This window comes from Triplophysa rosa, linkage group LG23 (genome assembly GCF_024868665.1).
Source record: "Triplophysa rosa linkage group LG23, Trosa_1v2, whole genome shotgun sequence".
NCBI classification, from domain to species: domain Eukaryota; kingdom Metazoa; phylum Chordata; class Actinopteri; order Cypriniformes; family Nemacheilidae; genus Triplophysa; species Triplophysa rosa.
In genome coordinates this window covers 5,633,119-5,655,823 of record NC_079912.1, presented here as the reverse complement: position 1 = coordinate 5,655,823, position 22,705 = coordinate 5,633,119, and the positions used below count along the sequence as shown (strand labels likewise).

The 22,705-nt window shown below is 41.7% G+C and overlaps 1 long non-coding RNA gene across 2 annotated transcripts; it reads right to left on the bottom strand.

Moving 5' to 3' along the window:
* Positions 1-474: 474 nt before the first annotated feature.
* On the bottom strand, positions 475-19,598 carry LOC130547397 (uncharacterized). 2 transcript variants are annotated; one of them, XR_008961877.1, is made up of 3 exons: positions 19,527-19,598; positions 18,437-18,530; positions 475-555 (listed from the first exon to the last, which is right to left on the bottom strand). It is a non-coding gene; the product is annotated as an uncharacterized LOC130547397 (long non-coding RNA). The 2 variants fall into 2 exon arrangements; XR_008961876.1 differs by lacking the exon at positions 475-555 and adding an exon at positions 18,216-18,302.
* Positions 19,599-22,705: the final 3,107 nt, after the last annotated feature.

Here is a 22,705-nt window from a genome sequence, read left to right as displayed (position 1 = left end):
GGCTCTGGCAGCTTGGGAGCAGGCTCCCCTTTAAATGGCTCAGACAGCGCTGCGGGGTCCCCTTTAATGTACAGAGGATCGAACTCCCGCAACAGCTGTTCCAGGTCCAGGGGAAACTCGGGTGAGCGTCGAGGCGTCGGCTTGGGTGAGCATTGAAGCAATTTATTACGGCGGTGGGGCCTTGTTGATTTAGCCTTGATGTTGGGGTGAGCTGGGTCGCTCAACGGGCAGAGGGATGAGACCGGAGGTTCATTAATTTTGTCCAAAATGGCCTCGCTCACGGAGAAGCGAGAGCCATTCAGTTCTAGGACAAAATTAATGAACTCTGCCATTGGCCACTCACGTAGCTCAGGAGACAGAGCACGGAGGGCCATGTATCCAGCCCCATCAGAAAACACCTGTTGAGCGAGTGGTCATCCCAACTCACCCAATGGCTGACTTCTAAAAACTCCTCCACGTACCTCTCCAAAGGACGGCCATCTGGGGACAGATGATAGAGGAGGATATCCTATGGAGATGTGTTGAAGTCATAATCCATTTTGGCGGTCGAGTCTTCTGTAACGGAATGTCCCCAGGAATACAGACGAAGGTATTTACAAAAACAAAGAACACTTTAATGATCACAAAGGGAATCAGGAGAGTACAACATTCACTAACACATTACATTTTAGACACAACAAAGAACATGAAAACAGGGTGAGTATAAATAGAGTCCTGGTGATGGAGTGATCATTGGCAGGTGAGGGTGACTGCAGACTAGAAATAGGTGCGGGAGCATGGAGGAGCGTGTGTGATGAAGTCCAAGGGGGAAACACGGGGAGAGACAGAGGGAAACCGTGACATTAAGGCAGTATGATTGCAATTGTTTTTGCTGATTTTGGAAAGCTGTTTGTTTGAAGTTCATATCTGGAGTTAATGTTAATGTTTTTTTAATAGCCTGGTAAGTTTATTGTGCTTATATAAAATACATAATTAAATTACATATAATATATCAAATGAAATTCAAATAGTAGAAAATTAGATAAAATAAACTAAATATAATAATAATAGCAAGAAAATGTAATAAAGACTGTAGAAGACACTGTGGCGTGGCAATAAAATGAAGGAGGCCCTTGGGTTTGCTATAGCCCCAGTGCCAATGTGTTCTAAATCCGGCCCTGGACATGATGCCTATTATAACATGAAACATTAAGTTTCATCTTTTGCTTCAGTGATCAAACCAAATGTCACAAAAATCTGTTCTGTTCACCAGGCAGGCACAAAAGCAGGGGCGATTCTAGGTTTTCAATATTAGGGGGACTCAGCCTCCAATGAGGATATATATAAATATATATATATATATATATAGCCACTCTCTAAGCACCAGATAGGCCTACTGTATACATTACTAAAATAAATAATTAAGAAAGAATATGCAGAAAACCATACAAGATATTATATATCACATTAATCGATCAATCTGCAACATTTATAATTCAAAGTGACAACAACAGCCACAAATCCATATAATAAATGTCACAATCAACTGCTGAATCATTATTTAGTAGTAGGAATAGCTTGATTTGATTTTTCCCTGCCATTCACTCTGATTAGCACGAGCGCTGTCACTCCTGTGCATGACTGCGTTTTCATCTATCACATCCACAATATGTTTTAAATTAATAATGAAAACTACAGTAACTCTATCTGCCCGTCATCTTTCCCGGGGCTCTCAAAACTACCGTCAGCTCTCTGTAACTAGGTGCAGAACAATAAAACAGCACATCATCATGAATGACACATTTCTGTGCGCTACAACATAATCGTGACCATGTTCTAAAGTATGCCGTCATTGGAGTAACGAGGGGTGAACGCAGACAAAACTTTTTTACAGTGGATGGTAAAGGGTCTTGTAACGCTACCGCATCATATTGAGCTGCAATTATAAGAAAATAATGGCAAATACGCAGATGTTGTGTTAATGCACACACCTTGTAACGTTACTCTGCTTATGACGTTCACTCCACTCTGTGCTGTTGTGAACTGAAGAATGCGCTCACTAAATAACGCAGACTGTCGCCGTTTTCATAATAAGAGTTTTAAAGGGGACTAAAAGCGATCTCGAATTCTTGTACAGATTACATAATTACTCACAATATTTTAGGGGGGGCTAGGATAGAACTTAGGGGGCCTTTAGCTCCCCTAAAAAGGGCCTAGCAACGCCACTGCACTAAAGCAAACAAAATCTTGTCTTATGCCCTCTCTGGACATCTCAACACAAGTCTAATAAAATATGGCAAGATCTGGCTACACTTCACTTCGCTTGCCGACCACCCAGCTATCTCCTGACTTATGGAGGTGATTTTGAATAGCATTGAGTGGTTCTTCCATCAGAAGTCCCCTCCAGAGCTACAAAGAATAATGCTATAATATAGTACATAGAGTCCCTGGGCAAACACAAAGCGATGGGCCCTTGATTTGTTGTTCTAGTCCTGTTGAGCCTTTCAGCCTTGATCTGTCTCAGAGTTTTATCAGTAACTAAAGCTTTTACCACTCTTTGTTTACAGCAAAGGCCCTGGGATGCTTCGCTGGCATCGAGATTGCTTTCCAGTCTCAGTGTTTCGTGCTTCAAGCGTCGCCTAAAACTCACCTGCTCCTGTCTGGGTGCAAAAGCAATGAGGCTGAGTAAATGCTGAGAAACTATTCTCCTCTTTCCAATCACCATGGGCCAAAAGTTTGGACTACCCCCATGAGTTAGAGAAGTTTTATGGCTGGATGGCTGAAGTCATCAATGGAGATGCTGTGAAAAGGGTTGATTGACTTCTTGGCATCAATTACCATCGTATATAGATGCAGCTTCTCTATCCAAACATCCATGGCCATAAAATGCACAGTTGTCAAGGAAACCGTCCGAGATAGTAAAGCCTACGTTGTAAGTGTCATTCTATCCTGACCAGACCGCAATGCTGGCGAATCTAAAGTGAGGCGAAGAATAAACAGTGTCATTGTAATGTTCAAGACGCAATGATTCCTTCTGAATGCTAATACCTTCAAAGTATGCTTGTTTACTGAGGGCTTAGTGGAGGGCTTCGAGTCTAATCAAATCAAACAGCTAAGAAATTGTCATCCCTGAATGAAAGATACGTAACATTTCTTTCTAAACTCAGATTCAGATTACATTTGCGCGCCAAATCCCATTTTAAGTCACTCAGTGAGCTGAGATGAGTTTAATTTAGTTCAAACCGAGAATCCCTGGCAACGCACCCCGCATGCAGATTACCGTGCAGTCCACCACGACACAAGGGCCAAAGGGAGATTTAGTTTAGCATTAAAACACATTGTTATCCTGAACTCTGTCAAAGCAAAGTAGTAAAACACGAGCTTTTCGCTCGGCCGAGGTTGTAGGTGGAGCACCGGGGTGGTCAGGTTGCAGGATTCAGAGATATCAGTGCAAGAGAGCTATTTTGCATTTTCCGGCGCTACATGCGTGAGTACCTCCTGGGTTGTGCTCTGCCTGCGTGAGCTGAATTTGCATGAGTCTTCCAACATTGTTCTCTATATTAAAATATATTAAGTACTCGAAATACAGAAAATGAGAATGAACTGAATAAAATGAAAGCTTACAAATCCCTTGCTTTTCTCGTTGCACTTAGGCATGTTTCATGCATGTTTGAATTGTCCTGTTTTGTTCACACAAAAGAATGTTCATAGTGTACAGCTCTTGCCAATGATAACACAGCACATTGACTGTTCATAATGATTAAACCTGTTAAGATTCAAAAAGGAAGAAAATAAAAAAAATGGATTACTTGTGTATTACAATCCAGGGTTTAAAAAAATCATACAATAGCTTTGTACAGAGAAAGACACTCTCGCTCTAGCTTTTAACCCATGTATGATATGTTAAATATTTTTGTTACTTTCCCAATGATCATTATTTATTTTACCAATACAGCCATAAACAAATAAATATACTTCACAAATAGACATATACCGCATATAAATGAGCAATATTTGTCATTGAAAAAGTTTTTATTTGTTTTTGTTAAAAAAAGTACTGAAAAGAAAACATTTATGATGGATGAACAAACATGTTTTGTAAATATCTGAGGTTGAAAAACAAGTAATTGTATCTTTTTTTAGTTTATCTATAGTGTTGACCTTGCTTACTGTAAAGGCCTCAATAAAAACGCACAACAGTCTTGCAATAAACCATATAATATAACATTTGTGAAGTGACTTTCAGAATGACATCACATGGTCGTAACTGTCATTTGAAACATTGAGCTTTCTTCAAACACATTTCTGCTATTTATGAGCCGGAAACTATCCTCCATAAACAACATGCCCTCTCACAATACTTCCTCCCACCATAATGTAATTGTTTTTCAAATGCATTATTGATCGGCATGGATGCTGCATTCATCATTTCAGTCTTCTCCATGCACGTACATTTATATCAACCGCACAACTTTTTGTGGACATTGCTGTGATGGTCATACCTCAGATACCTTTATTTGAATGCAGTGAGTCAGCATTGAAAGTGTAATTAAAGTGAAAAACGATGTTTCACATGGCTTATTTTGGTCCTAAAGATCTTTTTGCGCAGTGGTTCTCAACAGGGGGGCCGTGGCCCACAAGGGGACACCAGGTGACTTCCAAAGGGGCCTCAGGATGACTAATAATTTAAAACTAGACAAAATGAGCACTAAAATACATTTTAAAACAACTACAAACCAAGATATATTGTATTATTTGTTTTTGTGAGTAGGAGGGGGGCCTTTGAATAATGTTGAATGCAGTGTGTGGGGGGGGCTTGGAGTAAAAAAGGTTGACCCCTGTTTTGGAGGAAACTTTGTAAAAAAAACTGCTTCACTCACATTATAGCTCACATTTCTTTTTTTTATTATTATTCAAACGTGTATGAATCTAATTATTTTATTGATTTATTTTTTGGACATTTTAATCCAACATTTTCACATTTACCTTATCATATTAACACTTAGCACATAGCAGAAAATGTGTTGACTGTGTTTATGGTGCCATTTTTTGATCTTCCCACTGATTCTGTCATTTTATGAAAAGAACAGCTCAAAGTTTCCTCAAAACCTCACGTTTTGTGTTGCATAAAAGAATGTGAATTATACAGTATTGAACAACAAGTTTGGAGTGAGTAAATACTGACAGAATTCTCATTTCAGGTGAACTTTTCACGGGTAAAGGTTTTGCTCTTTGCACACATTCCTGATGCCATTAGTTTGTCCTTAAATTCACCGGTCTGTCAACAGCTTGAGAATATTTCTGCACATGCTAAAATAGGACAAGCACAGTCACATCTCAAAATATTTGAAGTCTGAAAGTGGGTGTAAGGACAGTCAAAACTTTACGTGGCAGTCAAACTGGAAGTTTGCATTTGTACACAGCTGTAGTAGCCTACACAAATAAGAGGTAATTGGGCCCTGAATCACTGCATCCCGATCACTGCCTATACTGTAAACGAATCTAGATGATGTGCTCTATGCAAAATACCCTTGGGTAAAGAGGTCTGTATACACAGACTAAATGACTGGTGCCAGTTAAATGTCGGCTGAATTCGAACTCGCTGTATTGTCTGGTGCATTAGTAAATGGAGAGCTGGCTCCATCTGTATGATGTGGAAAATGGGCTGCCATTTAGTGAAAATGGAAAAAGAGTGAGCACTAAGGCGTTCTACTGCAATACCAGAATTTGATCAAAGCATTCCCATTTGATTCAATCAAATAAGAGCTTAGATATGCCTGGGAGTCAAAGCACTTACACATCATTTAGCGGTAAGAAGTAACGGCACACATGATCTTTTGCAGTTTTGATGTTTAACAGGACGTCTATGCTTTTATACAAACGCAGGAAGTACATAAAGTTCATGAAACGCAGGAAGGACATAAAGTCCATGAAACACCGGAACTTGAGTTTCATACGTGCCAATGATCCATGGGTGGAAATTTCCTCACATGCATCCTGAATGTTAATGACATTATCAGACTCTCATACCACGATGGGTCAGCCAGACCAAGCAGATAATGTAATAAAAATGATGAGAAATGACTCTTTTAAATTTGCTCTAAAGATGAGCCACAAGACATGCTCTATTGATCCCAACTGCTTCCACCCTAACCCTCTGCCCTTCAAGCAAGTTATGCATGGTGAAGTAAAAGCAATAGGTTGACTTATGAGATATCAAGACTTCCTAAGAGGACGTGTAGGAAATTATTTTTAGACATGTTCTGCCCTGCTTTGAATTAGAGGAAGTGCTTTAACTATAGCCCGGTGGCTTGAGGAGGATTTCTTAACAATATCGTGAGGATGTATACTAGAAGACACGCAGTTGGCTGGCCATCGCAGATAGATTAGCCGCGTTTCCATTGAAACTACCTTGAACAATTTGTCCCAGGAACATTTCCCCCCAGACCTGTTGCTGTCTATGTTTGCATCGTAGTCTAAAGTACCATGAAGGTTATGCAAGATGGTCTTGTGATGTAGGAATGTGTGAGACTGCTCCTCCCAGTGCAGGAGGGGGTGGTAATGTTAAACGTCATACAAAGTGATGGACAAGAATTGTCTTTTTGTGCGACATTGCAAAAAGCTGCATAGAGTCAACCAATCCAAATGCTGCGTGAACTCAAACAATCTTCATATTCAGCGCCTAAGTCCCATCTCCAAAAGTTCCTGAAGTCCTACATCGCCAGCAGAGATTTTCTGAGAGGCTAATTTTAACCCAGAACTTTATCTAGATCCGGTTCCTGTAGTGGAAGCCAAGTACCGCCACTAGTTCCTGTGGTGGGAACGCGGCTTTGGAGAAGTTGAAGGTAGACTTTAAGATTTTGGGATAGCAGTTTTAAGAAGTCCACATGTGTATTTTCCAATTCATTCTAATTTTAAAGGTAAAGATTTCATAAAATCGACTTTTAGTAGTGAGGTTTAGCTGTTATATTTCCTCCTTGTGTGAAGACAGACAGTTCAGGTATCTATTGTGTGGTTTTATTCCAGCATAATGTACTGAGCCGTAGAAGTTCATCTCAAGGTTTTTCCTCATCTGCTTTTTATTCGTTGTAAAGCAGCATTAGGATAATATGCATTCTGAATTCTATTATATGGAATATGAACATTTACTATAACAAATCAAATGAATACAGTCAACACTTTCTCAGACGAAAGGACACCTGCAAGAATCCTGAGCCATTCAGAGATCTAAAGTTACTTGTCTGTAGTCTAATGATTGGTTGCTTGATAGGTTTAGGGTTTTCTAAAGTCAGAGTACGATGATGAACAGAATAAATTAAACAGTAACCTCTGTCATGTCTCATTAACCTGTCTTACCTTGGTTTTGTTTGGCGGAAGACATAAAATGGTACAAAAGAATAAATCTGCCAATACTTTGCACAATAATCCAAACTGCAGGATTTATTCATCGGCTTAAATCCAGCAGAGAGCTGTTGGAGATGCTATCTATGAGTCTTCTCAATGTGTCCATCACTGCTGGAATATCCGCCTTAAACTAATAGCTGATTTGAAAAATAGCTGGTGTCTATCAGGTCCAAACTGGTTATTTAAACTGGCCATTGGATTCTTGATTGATGACCACGTATATAAAAATGCTTCTATGAGAAATAACACAACATGTGATCACTTTAGATTGCCCTGTTGAAAAAAAAACAGCATATGCTGGTTAGGTATGTTTTGAAGCTTGGTAGGTGCTTTGAGCTGGTTTAAGCTGGTCCTGAGCTAGGAGCTAGTTCCTTGGGACCAGTTTTGGACCAGCACATGACCAGCTTAAACCAGCTCAAATCAGCTACTTTTCTTCAAAACATACCTAACCAGCATATGCTGTGTTTCAACAGGGTGTGTTGGAATATCGTGTTAAATGCTAACATTTCAGCTGTATAGAGAGAGCCGGTTACCGCATCTTCTGTTCCAGTTATTTTTCACCAAGCTTTAGAGCTAATCTCTCTGAACCCTCTCAAACACTATCCATAAAACCAGAGACGGTCTCTCAGCACAATATATAAAATCCCCCTGCAAACATATCCACTGCCTGGCACTCGAACAGCACTCCTGATTTCCTTAAAAGGATGATCACATAAGTGCTGGAGATTAAACACATTTTACAGGGATAGCCGCTGGGCTAGTTTGCTTTGTGGAAAAACTGCAGCCCATTTTTTGAGGTGATTTACTGCCACGTGTCAGGCTAGCACTTGCACAGAAGGCCGGCAACTAAGCAGCAGTCTGTTTTCAAACAGACAAGGGGACACTGGGGGAAATAAGCTTCAGATCTTGTAAATAGAAACACTTTTTATTGCTTGGAATCTATAATAACTCTGTCACACTGAGAAAGAGAAGAAAAATCTGTATTTTAAAGAGCTAGTTCACCTAAAAAATTTAAAATGTAATGATTATTTACTCATGTAAAGCCCGTATGGTCCAATGTGTTCTTCCAAAATCCAGTTAATTTATTTTAGTTTTTATTATTTGCTTAGAATGGGAGTGGGTTGTCATTACATCTAGAACTGATGATTCAATCAATTTTTGCAATGGTCTCTTAATTTCAGCTGTATACTGTATAAGGTGAGAAAATGATGACTACATTTAATTTTTTGGAGGGTAAACAACCCCCTTTAAAGCACGTTTAAACTTAACCCCTGGGCCAGATGAAAGATGTCCAACCCATAAAAGTATTTTCAGGGCTCTAAAGGCAATTACTAGATTTTGATAAAAGATTATGAGGACATAATTTTCCACTATTGTGCAGAATACGACTAAGAACCAGCATAAAAAGTTAAAACGTTTCCAAAGAACTCAGTGAATTGACATGAACACATGCATGAAGTACTACATTGCCAGCAGAGATTTTCTGAGTAGTAAATTTTAACCCAGAACTTTATCTAGATCCTGGCCCCTGTAGTTAAAAACACATCTCATTGGGTTTACTACACTGGTTTCATGTGCTTAGTGCATTTATCAGATAGGATATTGAAGGGCCATTATGATGTCAACCGAAAAGAATATTGATCAAAGTTCCTCAGAAAGTTTTCTTGATTAAATATTAGAAATCGTTTTCTTTTCTTTGAAATAACATGCACCAGTGAATCGTTCAGAATGAGACGCGCAGCAAGAAAATAAATTGGGTGACTTTTGCTTTCATTTTAACTTTAGCAGAAATGTTTCATTCCCTTTCTGTCGGTCTCTCGACGTTGTGTCGAGCCGACACATGTGGTTCGTCCTTGAGAACCTATCGCTTCCGACTTCTTTAGAAAAGGCTAATGAAATTGGCGAATGAAATTTGCATGCCGGACTCCGCCCCCAGATATCCGGGTATAAAAGGGAGACGGCGTGCTGCATTCATTCACCTTTTTTTCTTCGGAGCCTTCACACTGATCGACTTCGAGACTTCAACTCTACGCCGAATTACTGCTGGAATCTTACGATGTGGTGCAGCGGATGGTCCCTTCCTGCAGCGACTTCCCCTGGGCTTCTCTTTTTTTTTATTTGTTTTTGTTTTTTTCTCCAGCGTGGCATGTCCCGCTGTTCTTGTGGGTGCAACACACTCATCGAGGAGGGGGACGGACACGATGTCTGCTTCCAGTACACTGGGGCAGCCCTTGTGGATACGTCCTGCCCACACTGCTGGCGGTTGACGATTCAGACGTTGCGTCACGGGTGGCTGTGTTCCCACGGGACTCAGCCACCACCTCGTCTGCTTCCCGTTCCGTGACAGCAGTGGCTACGGCCCTGCCGTCCGCTACTGCGAGCAGCGAGGGTGATATGAGGATTACTGTGAGCGCTAATCCGTCAGCCACCGGCTCGTGGACCGTTCGCACCTCGTCTCGCTCGTCTGACCGTTTCCCCATGAGACGGTCCCACCGTCTTGTTCCTCAACCACATATTCGGAAACGGTGTGTGATGATGAGAGGTCCATTGCAGCATCGGAGGGTGACTTACTGGCATCTGACTCCGACGATTCCTCGGAGCTCCCTCCCTCGGGGGGTTCGAGCCCAGGAAGAAGCGGACGTCAAAATGTCAGCCATGCTTTTCCGCGCCGCCGGCATTGGGTTGCAGTGCACCGCACTGCCTCTCCCAACGCTCGCGGCTGGATACATGGTACCTCGGGTTTGAGAGCGGCTCCAAGCCGCACTCGCCCCCAGTGCCGTGTTTTCCCGGAAGTGCATGAGGAACTTAGTATGACCTGGAACGCCCCCTTTCAGCGCTTGCACGTCAACTAGTTCCCTTTCTTCCCTCGATGGTGGGGCAGCTAGAGGATATGTCGATGTCCCCCAGGGGCTCGACCTAGACTCCCGTCCAAAGCATGTAGGTTTTTTCGGCATCTTAGGTGTCGAGAGCTTCTCTGCTGTGGGCCAAGCTGTCCCCTCTCTCCATGCTATGGCCATCCTGCAGGTCCATCAGGCCAAGGCGTTGAGAGAGCTCCACGAGGTCCGACCCAGCGCTTATGCAGGAACTCCGTGCCGTTACCGACCTCGCTCTACGGGTGACCAAGGTGACCGTGCGGGCCCTGGGTCGGGCGATGTCCACACTTGTTGTCCAGGAGAGACACTTCTGGCTGAACCTTGCACAGATGAGTAATGCCAAGAAAGTCCGCTTTCTCGACACACCCATCTCGCAAGGGGGGGCTGTTTGGTGATACTGTCGAGCCACAGTTCTCGACAGTAAAGAAGCAGACAGAGGATATCAAGCATATCGTCCCCGCCGCGATTCGGCCGCCCTCTGACCGTCGAGATCCCGTGCACCGTCTGCTTGCCAGCAGCCCTGGTCCTCTTTGACGCCTTTCGGTTTCGGCACCCCCCACTCAGGCGGCCCCCAGGAAGAAGACATCGAAGAGGAGACCACCTCCCCGTCAGCAGCCACGGCAGAAGCCGAAGCGGCCCTCATGGGAATACCCCAGGGAGATCAAGAATACCTTCGGGCCCGACCCCAGCCATTCCATCGCTGGTTGGTCGATCCGGGACGGATCCTGCCCCGTCCCAACAGCCCACTTCTAAGAGTTTTCTCTCTCTCTGGGTGTTTATCACAGCCGCTCTCACCCTCTACACGATGGTGTTAGGCAACTTGACGTTGCGTCACGGCGAGACTCAATGTCGAGGATAATCAGCAGCCTAAGCACTCTCAATCGACGGTGCATTGTGCTACATCATCATCTGGGTATTATCACAGCCGCTCTCACCCTCTACAAGACGGTGTTCGGCAACTCAACGTTGAGGCGAGACTCTCTGGAACCTCCATGTCTGGCCCCTGGACGGGACGAGGAGATCCTGAGTGGCCTATCCCCTGCGGCGGTTAATACCCTCACTCAGGCTAGGGCTCTGGCCACTAGGCGGCTATACGCCTGTAAGTGGTGCCTCTTCATCCTGGTGCTCTTCTTGAAGAGAAGACCCGCGGAGTTGCTCGATCGGCAACGTGCTGTCCTTCCAGAGACTCGAGAGTAATCTCTCCCCTTCCACACTAAACGTGTATGTAGCCGCTATTGCTGCTCATCACGACCCAGGTGCTGGTAAGTCTCTAGGACAGCACAACGTGATCATTTGGTTCCTAAGGGGCGCGGGAAGGCTACCGCCTCACCTGCACTCCGTACCCTCTCGCGACCTTGATGCGGTCCTGGAGCCCCTCGGAGATGCTGTTCTTTCTCACCTCATGATGATGACGGCTCTCCGGATGGCGCTCAAGAGGGTAGCGGACCTACAAGCATTCTCCGTGTCCACAGATTGCCTAGAACTCGGGCCCGGTGATTCTCACGCTATCCTGAGATCCCGGCCCGGCTACGTGCCCAAAGTTCCCACCACTCCCCTGTAAACACCAGGTGGTGAACTTACAGGTGTTCCCCACCGGGGAGGAAGACCCAACCCCATCCGTGTTGTGTCCAGTACGCTCATTGCGCCTCTACTTGGACCGCACGCAGAGCCGCAGGAGCTCTGTGCAGCTCTTTGTCTGTTTTGGAGATCAGCAGAATGGGAGGGCTGTCTCAAACAGAGATTGTCGCACTGGATCATGGACGCCGTCACTACGGCGTACCTGTTCTAAGATCGCCCGTGCCCACTGGAAGTGAGAACTCACTCCACACGGAGTATAGCCTCCTCGTGGTCACTGGCTCGAGGCGCCTCTCTGGCAGACATCTGCAGAGCTGCGGGTTGGGCTACACCCAACACCTTCGCGAGGTCCTACAGCCTCCGCGTAAAACCGGTATCAGCTCGAGTCTCGCAGGGCATCAGGTAAGACCGACGGCCGGTAGGGTGTACGCCTATGACAGTACCTTTCCCCCTTGTTTCTAGGTGGGCCAGCGTACTAATTAGCCTCCCTTCTTTCCCCACTGGGTGAAGAACAGTCACTCCATCCATCACTAAGCAAGTACCTCCTGTGAGCAGGCTGTGCAGGGTAGCCCTGCCCCTTAGGCCGGGTACCAACTGAGTTATCCACAACATAGCTCTAACCGGACCTAGTGCTACTGGACGTTGTAACCCCCCAGCAGGGCGGTTCCGTCTGATGTATCCTCATGATTGGTTCCCACCTTGGTAACCCATGACCTTCCCTAGGTGGACCTCCACCTTGCGGTTAACTCCTTCAGTCCGCACATTCCTCCCATGATTTCTCCCCTAATGGCGAGACCATGTTGGTATCTCCACTAATCTCCTCCCTGCGGTAGGAAGTGGTCTCTGTAGCGCATCCCCCATTTGAGGAAGTAGCGCTTACCCAGTGGCCTTACGGTACCGGGCGGCTTCTCGCTGTTAGAGAAACAAGGCCGCCGCCTGTGAGGGCCGAAGGCAGGGGCCTTCCCACCTTTCAAGAAAAGCTCTGGGACCCCCTACCTGCCGACTGGTAGGTTACAATTTCGCTGTAGCGCTCATGGCTGACACGCCCAGGCCAGTCACCGTCGCTTCGCTAGAGATTGTGACAGGGTACAGTGTTGTGCGTTTTCCATAGGAACCCCATCTGTCGGCTCGACACAACGGTGAGAGACCAACAGAAAGGGAACTTCTTGGTTATGGATGTAACCTCAGTTCCCTGATGGCGGGAACGAGACGTTGTGTCCTTTATGCCACAACACGTGCTGCCCGCTGCAGCAGTCGTGAGTGGTTCTCAGGCTCCTCAGAACAAAGGTGAATGAATGCAGCATGCAGTCTCTCTTTTATACCCGGATATCTGTGGGCGGAGTCTGGCATGCAAATTTAATTCGGCAATTTCATTGGCCTTTTCTAAAGAAGTCGGAAGCGATAGGTTCTCAAGTACGAACCCCATCTGTCGGCTCGACACAACGTCTCGTTCCCTCCATCAGGGAAATGAGGTTACATCCGTAACCAAGACGTTTCTGTGCCACTAGCCTTATCAAACATAACCGCAAAAATAATGATTGCTTTTAAACTGAGCCCTCTCCTAAAAATTTTTAAGCTTTTTACAATACATCAGCTTCTGTGTGTAATCCTCACCTTCCTCTTTAGAATAGCTATTTCCTCCGGCAATTATTTTCACCTCCTGATTTGTTCCTGAGGAAGCCTTGACCATCTGTGGCCTGGTGAAGATAACAGGTCAAAAGCATCAGGGCTTTGAAATTTCCCCTTTGACTTTGGCACTGAAGATTAGCACCCTCGATATGATGGGTTCCCAAGATGATTGTGGGAGCTTTGAAATCTCAAATCAAGAGTTAGAGGAAGCTCGGGCTGTAATCCTCTTATCTGTGATGCATCGGGCCCTCTCCCTCTTCACACTTATTGCAGAATGACTTCAGAACTCTCTGTCCTCTCCTCCTTTCTGTCAACATTTGTGCATGAGCTCATTGTGTTCCTTGTGTTTCTGTCTTTAATGGCCCAATAGTGCCATGCAAGATTTTTTTGTTGTCTGTGTGTAGCAAGTCAAGTGAATATTTACAACCATTCCTTGCTTAATGTGTAAGGAGCACTGAACACACCGTAGGGAACAGGGGCGTTGCTAGACCTAAAGCTCTGAAAGTTAAATTTTCTTCAGTGTTGTCGCATGAAAAGATATAATAAAATATGATTATTATAATATATAATTATTATAATTACAAACCCGTTCTCACTCCCGAATCGTCACATATTTACGCTCGGTCAGCACCCCACGACGTCACTTTTGAACGCGCAGGGTACCCTTTTGGCGTCGTTTTTCGACGAACAGGGAACTGTGTTGCTGTTTGCTAAATGCTCCAGACTGAGCATAATTAATTATGGTTTTAATATTTTGTAGCACCTAACCCCAACCTCACCCTAAACCTAACCACTTCTCAGCCATATAAAACACAACACGCGAATAAAAGTACAGTCATGGGCAGGGCTGGACTGGGACGTTAATTTGGCCCTGGCATTTTTGACCAGCTTCGACCCTCCACCATTTTTGTCGACGTGGGGGGAGGGGTTGGATGTGGGGTGCGAGTGGTATGTTGTGCTGCTGTCATTCCCTTTCCTGCATACATGTCCGATTCGCAATTGCATTCGCGTTCCGTGCATACGCGCCCGATTCACGCTTCTAATCCGTCCATCTCTATGGCCCATGCATCCGTTTCGGCCCAAAAAGTACATCGGCCCACCGGGAAAATGCCCAGTATGCCCGATGGCCAATCCAGCCCTGGTCACGGGTATTTATTGCACAAACTGACCAAAAGCATTACAAAATATAACAAACAACTAATTTCTAAGACATTTTTGCACCAAAGCCGTATGATAACTTTACATGAAGATGCCGTACGTGTCTGTGAATGCATGAAGTCGGCTCCCATTCAAAAGATAATCCGGAACAGCTAGATGCAGTTGGTCGCGGGAGCCAATACCGTTTCACGTTCAAAGCCAACGAAATGACGCGATCAGTCACGAGACATGGGAGAGCCAATGGCATCAAAGGTGACGTAACTTCCTCTTGCGGCAAAAGGTTTGTTTGAGATGGCCAAATTCTGCGCAGAATAGGCCCTTTTCACAATGACGTCACTTAACTTCTCGCAAAGCAGTGTATCATAACATCCGTCTTGCAACAAACAAGAAGAAGAAGAAGAAGAAGAACTTCCGATTTGCCGTCGAGCTGGAATTTAACATCAGTGAAAAAAAACTGACAGAACATGTATTCAACTACTTATCCTAGCACCTTCGCTAACACAAAAAGAAAAGAAAACACTTACCTTCATAATCAAACATGTACTGTTCAACGAAGAATCAACGAAGAATTTGTATCCTTTCTCTAGCTTTGATCTTGTCATTAGCGAAAATTTGTCTGCAAGACGTTTTTGACAAGCAGAGGGCCGTGAGGGAACTGCGCTAGGCCGGTGATGCGAGTGATAACGAGTGATAAGCGTTGCACCGGTCTCGCATCTCTCTCGTCCCGCTCTGCTTGTCACAACGTTGTACATCATCTAGCAGTATTTGTGGCAGATGTACAAGGGACTTGGTAAACTCCATTCTGAGTCGCTAGCGCAAGTAACTTCTTCTTGAGTTTTACTGGTGGTTGGCAAACAAGCTTATTAAGTGCATTATCGCCACCTTATGAACTGGAGTGCTAGCGGAAGTAACGATACGCTGCTTCACGGCAGAACGGAAGATGTGTGACGTCATGTGAAAAGGGCGTATCGATCACCGGTGATCAGTGCAAGATGCATGCCGGTTAGAAATGTGTCCCCTCATCTGCCTTGCTCTGATGTCATGCTGACGTGTGCCAAAAAACTCTCGCGATGGTGAGGCGGCCTGGCCGAAATCCGAAGGCGAGCGCAGTTGCTTCCTCCTGACTGCGTTGATGAAAAGCACGATGGTAAACGACTTGCTGACGACACAGTTTAAATGCTCATTGGGCGAGAATGTCAGCTAATATCTTTTTTCTTAAGTGCTCCATTAATAAGTCCATTAACTGAAGTAGTTTTTGTGATTTATATATGGAAAAAACACACCTATGTGAAGTATATTGTCCTCATAACCACCTTCACTTAAAAGCAGTGGCAATTCAATTGCATCGATTTCATCTACGATAAAAAGCGTTTTTTATTTTTTTTATTAAAGTATAACAAAAACATTATAAAACAAGATGGTATACAGTTTACATTCAAAAACATCAATTTTAAGAGAGAAAAAATAATAAAACATCATACAACAAACCAAACAACAAAGAAGACAAAAAATGTCCATCCATCCATATTAATAAATTCAAAACAAGATATATAATTTATATTATCGAATAAGTCTTTTTATTATTTGCTTTTGACAGCAATTTTGAATATTGTAAAATTCTAACACATTTTACTCATTTAACCACAATTATTGCACTTTTCCACGAATGGAATAAAAATATGCTCTGAAAGAAAATATGGTCTGTGTTTTCTGGAAATGAGTTACAGAATTTACACAATATAGCAACTCTCCAGAAGGATTAATATCACATACAATATTTAAATGAATATCTTTGATTTTTCGGATAAACTGGAAACTTTATATAGGAGGTTCTACGCTTAAGCATCCGTTTGTCAAAGAACATATCTAAATTATTTCTTACAGCCTTGACATGGTTGAGAGTTTGTCTAATATAAGTGTTAGAACATTTCTCACTTCTAGACTCAGTTGGCCCAAGAAAAGTGCGATGAAAAACACAAACGCGATCTATTCCGTTGCTGACGTTTCCAGTCGACTCGACAGCGCGATATGTGAAGTGTCCGTGTTGCCTGCTCTGTTTTCACTCCTCCCCTCTCTGCAGGCGCCTACTATCGTCTTCTTTTCAGGCGAGGCAAGGTGCATCTCAAACAAGCCTAATATTTGAACGTCGTTCTTCACTGGATTTGAGATTTACGGCGGACGGTGCGCTTTCGCACCTGTTCCTCATACAAATCGATCGTTTCCCGTTGGTACCCTTGGAATATCTGTATTTTTGAACGACATTGTGACTGCTTGTATTATGTGTTTTAGCCTATATTACGATAAATAAACTGTTACATTACTTGCTCAAACTGTGAAACTGTCTGAATAGCGTCATGTAATCGCAATTATCCTGGCCATTAAACTTAAATGAAACCCCGAAACATCATCATTGCAAATTATATTTAATATACATTTTCATAATGACGGTAAAATCCGCGTGCCCTTCGCGTAGAAAAACGACGCCAAAGGGGTACCCTGCTCGTTCAAAAGTGACGCCGAAGGGCGCTGACCGAGCGTAAATATGTGACGAGTCGGGAGTGTACTTCTTCTGTGACATACCGTAGGCTACTTAACATAAACGTTATTAACATGTTTGCATGCACTGTATGGACATAATGAAAGCAGAGAGAAACTGTTCTTGCACATCTGCCTTCATTCTACATTACACAATGATAACAATCAACAATTACATGTTTTCAAGAATTTAAAATTACAATATTTTAAGAAACCAGTCATTTTATGGCTCCAACTAATACAAAGAGCATATTTTATCTAAAAACAAACACAATATTTTCCGGTTTCACAGCCAAGTCCAAACAAAGTTGGTTCATTTTTTGAACCAACTGTACTGCATTAAACTACTGCACATAGGCTAGTTATATCCGCCATAGTTACTGACAACTTTTTATGTAATGTCCTAAACTAGAGCAGTAGATTAAATATTAATTTAATTTCTGAAAGTACAGAACACAAATATTTTTCTAAGCAACAATGCCATTTTACAGACTTGACAAAGGTTTTCCTGAGACACTTTCCTCTAATGTCTGAGACCAGACTGGCTGGGGATGTACAGTAGGTTGTTTATCAAGTCTTACCTCCCTCATACTCATCATCTCTCCTTTCTGCTTCCATTTCCCTGTTTTGCACAAACAAATGCTGATGTCCATATGCACAGGGGCTATTAATGGTCATGTCAAAATAAGATGATCTGCATTATTTAGAAACCTTCTTTAGTTTCGTCAAGTTTTTTTAATACTTTATTTCAAACATTATACATAACATATAACATCAGGGAAATAAGTCTTCACATGTCATAGACAGAGAACAATAACAATAATTAGATAAACAAAACAACAAATAAAATTTTGGGTTTGCATACATTAGTATATACCTGTATACTCAGTCATATTTGTAAATAAACCATCATAATGTTTAAAAAATGTTGTGCATTTTTTGTTGTTTACAAGTCTTAAAGATGAAACAAACGATTTAATTTCAGCAAGAAATAAAGGGAAATATAAAGGGGAATTAAGCTAATTTTGTTTGTGAATAAAAATGAAGCATATTAAATAAAAAATAACTATATTTTCCTGAGAAAGCATTTTAGGGCATTTTTATAGCCTGCCTCAGTCGCGTGTCGTCACCAGTGTTGGGCAAGTTACTCTGAAAAAGTAATTAATTACTAGTTACTAATTACATATTCAATAGTGTAATTAGATTACTGTACAAATTTATCTCTCTAAAAAGTATTTTTTTTCTGCCTCCTCACATTAGTCCTAGCAAAGTCACTCACTTACAGGGCTGTGGTGTCACTGACAGTCAAGCCATTATCCACCTTTTCTACATCAGCTTTCCTTTTTCTCACTCCTTTTTATGAAAGGATTTTTCATCCTGAGAAAACAAACAACATTAGATCAGATAGCGCCTCAGTTATTGTAGTCTGAGGAAGTGTGATTCTCAGCATGAGCTTGACGTGTTACTGCTTATTAGTGCCTGTCTTAAATTCAACAGGTCCAATTTATCGAGATTATCAGTGCAAACACATTCAAGTTTTTGTGTGATGTTGCAGGAGTGAAAAAAAAATGGGGATATGAATCATTTATAAATAAACAAAAATGTTAAAGCAATAGTTCACCAAAATATAAATAGTTTGTCATCATTCAATCACCTTCTGGCTTTTTAAACGGCTACAGTATATATGACTTTATTTCTTTTGCGGAATTCAAAATGTGTTTTTTTATAGCAGAATGTAAACTTTTTGTACATAAAATGTAAGTAGATGCAGACCCCAGCTGTCGGAAATTTTCAGTAAATAACTTGAATCTTTATCTCACATAAAAACATTATGTGCTTCCGAAGACTTTTCATATTCTGAATAAACAGTGATCATTGGCTGCATCTTCAATGTTAAATAAAATGAAATATTTAAAGGAGCAATGTGGATGTTTTAGCGGCATCTAGTGGGGAGGTTGTGAATTACAACAAACGGCTCACTCTACCACTCCCTTTTGAAGCACTACGACAACTGACACAGTACAAACATATCGGTACTTTTTCACGTCTTTGCTGTAAGAGGAAACGTATTTACGAAATGTGCTCTGCAGAGCAGTTTGTCCTTATTCTAAACTAATAGAAACATAACACTTCGTTATATAAGGTCTTTATACACCTCTGAAGACATAGTTATGTATATTATATTGCATTTCTGTCAATAGATCCTCCAAAAAATTTGACACTGGACCTTTAAAATATGTATTTAATCAAATAAATTAAAGTATTCATAATATTAATTTTACCAGACACAAATACACAGTAGCGACTTGAATCATCCCCGAAATTATTATCTGTCTCTGTGTCACCATTTTTTAAATGGCACCATGTTTTTACCTTGTCTCGATGAACGGTAGCAGAACGCTCAAGCAGCCTGTCGTTCCTGCGCAAACAGACAATAATTGTTCCCTGCGAGTAATTGGGTTTTCAAAGCTCTTTGACACGAGAGAGATTTTTTATTTGTTCAACCCAATGGAGTTGAGTAGAGTGTCAAGCGTCAAACAGACAGCACTTCCTTCCGCTCAGCCATTAATAGTCTGACCAAAATAGCTTCTTTTCTACCTTGCGAATAGCTCATACAAGACTAGAAAAGTGTGAAAAAATAGATTGCCTCTTTGGTTCTGCCTTTCAATTCAGGTTTAAAAACCATTGTATTTCTGAGAAGTGTTTATTTTAACTCTTCCCATATATTTGGCAGAATTAAATCCACTCTTGTGTGACCTTCAATGGTACAATGGTAAAAAAGCTTTTCATATTTTTGCATGTGAAATTGGAGACTTGTCGGCACACTGTAGACTGAATTATAAATAAATTATAAAACTAATCATAATGCCTTAAAACGCATTTTGTTTTTATTAAAAACATATTTTTTGTTTTTATTTAAAAAATCTTGAATATAAATATTCTTTAAAATAATGTAGCTAATTTATATAAATGTACATAGTCTAAGATTTCTGATATAGGTTGGATATCTATTATTTTATAAAAAATAATAAATATTTATATAAATATAAAATATATAAATAAATAAAAGTATAGTTCTTGTTTCATACATTGTGTCAATGTGTAAGAGCTGTATTATTTAGTTGGGGGCTTGAAAGTGACATGTACAGACATAGGGTAGACAGACAGAACAGGATGACAAACAGCAGACATTTAAGAATGATGTGGTGTCTCATTTGTGGTGCATTATTAAAGACTGAGGGAAGGTGAGTAAGAAATAACATGCCAGAGAAGCTGTAATGAGGCACTGCTCTTTCTAAAGGCCAGATACATATCTGGACAACAGTAAGTCACATCCATGGAGATCCAAAATGAACTATTATATCACCCCCCCCAAAAAATGGGGGGCAGCACAGGCTGGGGTAAACAGTGGCATCTGTGGGAGTGGGAGAGACGACTGGTTTATGCTACATCAATAATGCATGTTATGGAAAAAAAAGGTAATGTGAAACAGCCTTCTGATCACATCATTGCACTGACATGACCCATCTCCAACTGGAACAGGTGCATTGTTGTCAAGGTCAAATCTGTGCTCAACAGATAAAGGATGTTAGGGCCCAAACACTGTCCAGTCAATCAAGACAGTGTTCTTGTATATAAAGCCTCCAAAGGATTTAAGGATTTTTCTAATGATCTAAAAAAGTCAAATGAGCTTTAGAGAATAATATCAAATAAGCCTACAGCAAACTTAATATATAGAGCAAAAGTGTTGACAGCTTTTATAATATGTTATGTGCAGAAGAGCTGTGAAAGATTGTCCACAATTTCCCGTTTTGGTCAAGTCTAGTGCTATGTTCAGTTTTAATTTAGCCTGAAAAGTTTATGTAAAAATACTGATGTTTTTTTTTTGTCCCAGTTACCAGCAACATAGACAGCTCATATATTTAGCTCATATAGTTAAATCAAAACCTCTGTTATGATATAAGTGACTAATTTGGATGTTATGGGTTATTATCTTGAATAATGAATAAATGTCTGAAGTAAAAAAATGACTTCATTTTTGTAAACATTGAAAGCAGGTCCCACAGAAGACCACACAAGGGTTAATAAAATAAGCAGAAGTACTTTTATATTTTTTGTCAGATTATGTCTGTGTTTTAAACAGAATCAAGAGAAATCCAGACAGGTGCAGACATCCTTGGTGCTTTCAAACCAGACTGACCAGATGGAGTCATCTTATTTGACAGTGAGTTACATGAACATTGGGTCTGGACATGCCTTCATGCCTCCGTATACTCCCTGAAAAGGTAGACCTAGGTTTCTGATGCATACACAGAAAAGGTAAAAATCACCACTGTTCTTGGAAAATCTCAGAGTTCAATCTTTCATCTGTGCACTAGGATGGGAAACATCACACCGCATTGAGGAAATGAAGCAAAAAGAGATTCATCTGCTGACTGGGCACAGTTGGAAATCATTTACACACCAAAACATTGGATCCATAAATATGTATTGAGTGGGGGGGGGGAGGGTGGTGGGTGTCCACTGAAAAACATGCGATTTCAAATGGAAAGCTCAGGTGTGGGGTGCTTTCTGGAATCAGAAATGATATCTCTCATCTCTTTTTCCTTTAGGGTCGCGTCTATGGCTGTGTGTGCAGCTGAGAGCTGGCAGCGGACCGCTGTGATTAATCTAACACATGGTGTTTTTAGCACAGGTGTGCGGTACTGTCTCTCTGAGTACAATGATAAGACCCCAGTTTCAGCCTATGAATCACCAGCAATCTTCTCATGCCTTATCTGGTTTCACAAACTGTTTTACATTTTACCTCAACTGTCTTGCATACAAATGCAGGTATCTGCTTGTAAGTTATCTCACAATACTTATACAACCCCCTCAGCCCCTACATTTAATAACAATAACCACAGCAACAACAACAATAATAATACATTTAGTTGTTATCAAACAAAATAATAATTATAATAATAACAATAACAACAATAATAATACTGTCATGATCCTGCCCTTCTTGTGGTTGTTTTTCTAGTTTGGAGTGACAGGATCATGACAGTCCCATGTCTTATGTTTGGAAGCACATGGCCATTGTTTGATTCTTTGTGCCATGTGCTCTCCTGTCTTGAGTCTTAGCCCCACCCCCTGTTTCCTTATTCATTATCTCTCTTGTCCTTTACCATCTTGTCACCCACATCATGTCTTGTCTGCTCCTCAAGGTTTTGTTGATCAAAGTTAAGTTATATTCTTTGGTTTAGTCATGTTTTAGCTCTGTTTTCCCATCGAGGGATTTTGAGTTGTGTCTTGTTTTTTCATTCGGTTTTAATAAATTGGCTTTGTTGAAGAGCTCCCTGCATCTGGGTTCTGTTTCATGCACACCCTGACAAATATATTTAGTTATTATCAAACAAAATAATAATAACAATAAATATATACAATGTACTTAAATTAAGGCCATTTTATGATTTTCGTTTTTAGCATTACAACAGCAAATCTTAATGGCCCTAAAAATAGGCTTCATCTTCTGCTAATTTCCAATTACTTGGATATTTTTTGTAAAA